The sequence below is a fragment of the Homarus americanus genome, unplaced genomic scaffold (assembly GCF_018991925.1).
Source record: "Homarus americanus isolate GMGI-L3 unplaced genomic scaffold, GMGI_Hamer_2.0 scaffold32583, whole genome shotgun sequence".
Classification (NCBI taxonomy): Eukaryota; Metazoa; Arthropoda; class Malacostraca; order Decapoda; family Nephropidae; genus Homarus; species Homarus americanus.
In genome coordinates, this window is record NW_024713129.1 from 19,625,358 (window position 1) to 19,631,357 (window position 6,000).

Sequence of the window (6,000 nt, forward strand, 5' to 3'; positions counted from 1 at the left end):
GTCACTTCTAGTGGTTATGGTGGCCGAAGAACTCTATGTGTGCCTTAACATGAGTCGGTTAGATACGTTCTCACATCATATTACCAGTTAGTGGAATATAACATTAGATACGTTAGGGACAAATTCGTTAATCCGATCTTTTGAAAATCGCAAGTTAAGTGACCAAGTTAGATACGTTCTCATATCACCCGTCAAATAAGAATATCGAATATACGAACCTTTGAGAATGCATCCTTGTGTCGTAACTGAATTGAGCCAGTTTGATTCGCTCTCAACTCATCAGTTAAGGAGACGATTTAACTTATGGATGTTTGAGAATCCATCTTTGTATAGATACCTTAACTGGTCCACCTGCATAAGTTCCCACATCACTACTATCTGATGGGTGATCCTTTGAGACTCATGGACCAGGATGTCATATCATAAAGGTTCAGAAGCCTTTTTAGGGTGTCGTTGCTCAGTTGTTTTTCTGTATGTGACGAAGACGTGGGCATGGAGGATGGAGTGTGGAGGCCGAAACTATTGATGTGGGAGATAATCTGGAGATGTTATAGTCCAGGGAGAGGGAGATCAAGGAAAGGAGACATCTGGTGATTGGAGATTAGGAGATATTGTCAGTAAAAGGGGAGACGGGCGGACCGCGAGACAGTGTAGAGGAAGAGACTGAAATTTGTAGGAACTTTTCGGAAGTGTTTTTCACTCACATTATCTTTCTCTTCAGTTATTCATTGATTTACACACTTATTTTCCCATTATTTCTGCTTATCCTTCTATCTATCTATCTATCTATCTATCTATACATAATTCAGTACATCTTCATCTCTCTCTCTCTCTCTCTCTCTCACTTCCTATCCATGCATGCTTTGGTTCAGCCCATCCCGAAGAAGGGTGACCATTCTAATCCCTCTAACTATCTCCCCATTGCCCTAACTTCATCCCTCTCTAAGATTTTCGAAACTATCTTGAATTCCCATTTTCTCCGTCACCTTGAACGCCTTTCTCTTTTGTCGTATCACCAGTACGGCTTTCGCCAGGTGAGATCTACTGGTGATCTGTTCTCCTATTGCACCCATCTTTGGTCATCCTCTCTTAGGGATTATGGGGACACTTTGGTCGTGGCCCTCAACATCTCCAAAGCATTTGACAGGGTATGGCACAAGTCTTTGCTATCTAAACTTCCCTCTTTTAGTTTCTATCCTCCACTTTGTTTTCTAATCTCTAGCTTCCTTGAGAACCGATCCATGGCAGTTGTTGTCGAGGGATCGATCTCTCGCCCTTTCTCTACCAGTAGTGGTGTCCCACAGGGTTCTGTTCTTTCACCTACTCTCTTCCTTCTTTTTATCAATGATTTACTTCACTCTACAACTAATTCTATCCATTCTTACGCTGATGATTCTACTCTTCACTCTTCACATTTTCCCCTTCCTCCTAACTCTCAAACTAGATCTGTTTCTAGAACTGATATCTTTACTTCTATCAATGCGGATCTGTGCAGCATCTCTGCATGGGGAGGTACAAACTTGGTTAAGTTCAACAGTAATAAAACTCAATATTTCCCAGTTACACTTTGTAAATTAGACGATCTCCCACCAATTACATTTCAGGACGCTATCATCCTGCCAAATTCTGAAATAAATATGTTAGGCCTCACCATTTCCTCCAATATGTCCTGGAAATCACACATCGTTGATATAGCTAAAGCTGCCTCCCGAAAGCTGGGAATGCTGTACAGATGCCGTAGCTACTTCACTCCTGAGCAGTTGCTCCAAGTATAAAAGGGATTCATTCGTCCTAACTTGGAGTACCTCTCTCATATCTGGGGTGGCTCTTCTGCTGTCCAACTGTTAGATAGGGTGGAATCAATGGCATTTCGTCTTATTAACTCTCCTCCTTTAGTCGACAATCTCTCTTCCCTTTCTCTTCGCCGCAATGTTGCTTCACTCTCTCTCGTTTACAAGTACTTTAACGGGCAATGTTCCGCGGATTTCGCATCCTGTGTACCGCGGTGTCCACCATTTCTCTGTGGCTGTCGTCACACTAGAACAACCCGCTACAGTACATCCTTCTTTCCTCACACAGCCAAACTGTGGAATGCTCTGCCTTCTTCTGTGTTTCCATACTTATACAATCTGTCTCACTTTAAAAAGCTGGTTTTCCGGCATCTTCGTGGTGTAGATTAACACAATAACCTTTTTCTTCTTTATTTTCAATTTCTTTCTGCTTTTTTTTTCGCCCCCTAGGCCCCGTTGTGGGTCGTTTGACCTGTGCCCTGGTGGGCTAATTCCCGTAAAAAAAAAAAAGACCCCCATTTCTCAATTAATTTTCCCTTCCTCTATTTTCCCCAATTCTCCTTACGTTCATATTCGTCTTTCTCTCTTCCTCTGTCTGTCTGTCTCTCTTTCTCTCTGTCTTTCTCTCTTCTTTTTCGCAATCAATAAAAAAAGAACAAAACCTTAAACTACCTCAAAAAATAGAAGTAGGGAAGAAGGATAATTAATAACGATAGTCGATGATAAAAATACAATAACAAGGTACATAGGAAAAAATATAATAACGATAATAAGTGATAACTGTGGGTGAAAGAAAATGGGGTACTAGGATAAATAAAGGTAATGATTGAATAATAATAATTAGGATACGTGATAAAGATGGTAGATGGGAGGAAAACCGAATAATAGGATGAATAGAAAATAAATGATAATAATGGTGGATATTAGAAGAGATGATAATACGATAATAAAAGAAGATAAAGATAATGCGGATTGTTAATGATCGTGGTGGATAAAGGAAAGGAATGGTAATATGGTGCACAGAAGAGAAGGTGATAACGATGGTGGATATGAGTGGGAGGTGATAAGCTATAATGAGGCTTTTGGGGGTAAGAGCTTGTTAAACACTTTTGGCTAATTAGGTTAATTAAGTTTAGAAGGGATTACCTATTCCGGTGTGTGTGAGAGAGAGAGAGAGAGAGAGAGAGAGAGAGATTAAAACCTCCTTCTGCTGTACACGAGAGAAATAAATAGAGAGAGACAACGACCCCCTTTTCTTTTCTCTCTTTTTTTTACGGGGATTAGCCCATCCGGTCACAGGTTACTGACCCACATCGGGGCCTGGGGGGCGAAAATGTAATAATAATAATAATAATAATAATAATAATAATAATAATAATAGTAATAATAATAATAATAATAATAATAATAATAATAATAATAATAATAATAATTCATAGTAAACAAAACGTATAATAAAAATACAAAATTAAGAATAAAATAATAGTGATAACAATAATAATAATAGCAACACTGTAATAATAGTAATAAAGAACCATAAAGAAAAAAATCATTATTGAACAAACAGAAAGTCAGATCAGCAACCTGGGACTTGGTCACAATTTTCGTGATGCCGTATAACAGCAGCAGGGTCTACCATTGGACAACACATTATGCTTCCAATATCTTCCCAGGCGGTAGTACCTCCCTGTTTGAGCAGCGTACTACACAACATTAAAAAAACACAATGACAATCCACAATCACCACAGTCTTCCTCCACCATATAAAGGAATGAAATCACAATAGAATAACTGAATACATCAGTTTTAATTTTTCTTTTATCCAATATAATAATACTCAATATAACATACAATATTACCTTAACACAGATGTATAATTGAATGTCAATAAATCCTAAGTTCCTCCTTTAACTTATAAATTAATAAAGTGTCACTGAGTAGAACACACAAAGGTTATTTTAACACATATTAATAACCTGGTCTCCATTGATAACTGAGAACAAAGCGTCTCTCTCTCTTGGTGGCTCTTTTAAACACTTCCTCCATCTCCGGGCAGAAAAACAAGCCTGAGCGTCACAGAATATTGGACCTGTCTTTTCTCCCGCCTTTCCGCTCAACTTATTCCTTTTTCATGCGGAATATGACCTCCTTACAGGACATTACATCCATATAAGGACATATTAGGATATAATAGGATATATTGGGATATGAAATAAGCGAGGAAAGAAATATAGTCAAAGGTGAAACTGGATAAAAAGTTCGTAAGATTGTTGTTTGTGAAAAAAAAATCTTAATTGAGACATGTGAAGACGTATCTCTTTATCTCCTCACATCTGCAACGAAGTAGAGATGTAGTGCTTAAATGGCGTCGAAGTTTTTCTGAAACTCTATCTATAGCCACGTTCTCTCAACACCAGTTAGGAAGCAGAAAGGACTCAAGAATCTCAAAGAATGTGGGTATGGCAGCCAATATCCTCGGTCAAGGGACCCCTGGTATAAATGTTTACCAGGTGACGCAGGGTCCCTCTTTACGTGTTTACACTTGATATTGAACAGGTGGTAACTTACTGTGCATTAGGTGCAGTGTGAAGGTATTTTATGGTGTGTGTGTGTGTGTGTGTGTGTGTGTGTGTGTGTGTGTTTAAATACATGTTTATTTATTTATATATCTGTTTACCTCTTTTTTACAGCAGTTTCTTTTCCCTTGCAGGTGAGTATGACTTTGCTGGAGAAGTTTCTACTGATTATATAGATTAAGTACACAGGTAAGGCATGTTACCTGTCTCTTGGGATTTAGGGCGTATATGGAATTAATTAGATGATATATAAAAAGTATATAATTTAGAGAATACATTTACAGAATTATGACAACTTCTCAGACGTTACATAAACATATTGAAGATGTTTCCTTTGTTCTGGTTTGGTGTTGATTTAATTAGTGTTTTAAAAGAACAGGTGTAAGTTGATCAATATTGGAGATAAATTAATGAGGATGATTGACAGGCTGGGGCAGGTGTGTTGGGGTGTCGAGAAGTGAGTGACGTACAGTACATATACATATGAATACATATACATATATATTCTCTAAGCATGGATATGAACGCGCGCGCACACACACACACACACACACAGTCTATCGTTTTTCATGTCTCTAACTTTTTCCTGCTTCTTTCATTCTCTCTTCTCCTTTATCACCCTCTTCCTTTCACCCCTTCTCTCCTGTTTATCCATTTATTTCGTTCTCTTTCTCGTTCTCTTCCTTCATTCTCCTTCTGTGTTTAATCCTTGTCTTTATGATATACGCGTCTCTCTCTCTCTCTCTCTCTCCCCAGGGTGTCAACAAGGCCTTATTAAGCGTCTTGGGTTATTTCCATATGTTGCCTAAAACTCCTGGTATGTTGTAATTGTGGTTGTTGTGGTGGATTGTGGTTGTGGGGGTTGTGGTTAGTGTGTTTAGTGGTGTTGATGGTGGTGGCAGTGGTGGTTGATGGTGGTGTTGGTGGTAGTGGTTTTAATGGTGGTTATGGTGGTTGTTGTTGTCTGTGGTTATGATTGATGGTGGTAATAGTAGTTGTTGTTTTTGTTATAGTGTATGGCAGTGGTTGATGACAGTGGTGGTAGATGTGGTTGTTGTAAGTTATGGCGATAGTTGATGGTGGTAGTAGTGGTGGTTGTTGATGTAGTTTATAGTTGTAGTTATTAAGTTATTAAGGCCACTAACCTAACCTAACCCTAACCTAACCTGACCAATAAATATGTAAAACTAATGAAAGAGTAAAGAAAAAAAATAAGATAAAAAAAATGAATACAATAAAAAAAATAGAAAAGGAAAGAATGAAAAATAAAAAACTAAATAATAGATAAAAAAATGAAAGTAATTAGAAAGTATAAAATCTAAAGTAAAAAAAAAAATCAAAAGCAAATAAAATAAAAGGGAGATACGGAGAGCAAAAATACAATAAAAAAAGAAAAGCAAGAAACTGAAAATTATATAAAAACATGAAAAAAAATATACTGTTAGAGACCACTAGCAGAAGGACCCATGTAAGATGAGGTGGTGGGTGATGATTAAGCTAAAGTCAACAAGGGGAAGATGACAGACTGACAGACAGGCAGACGGAAGGAAAGACAGACAGACAGACAGACAAAAAAGACGCAGTTTCTGTTTGTTACTTCCTATATATAACTAACGAGCGTCACATCACTTTCA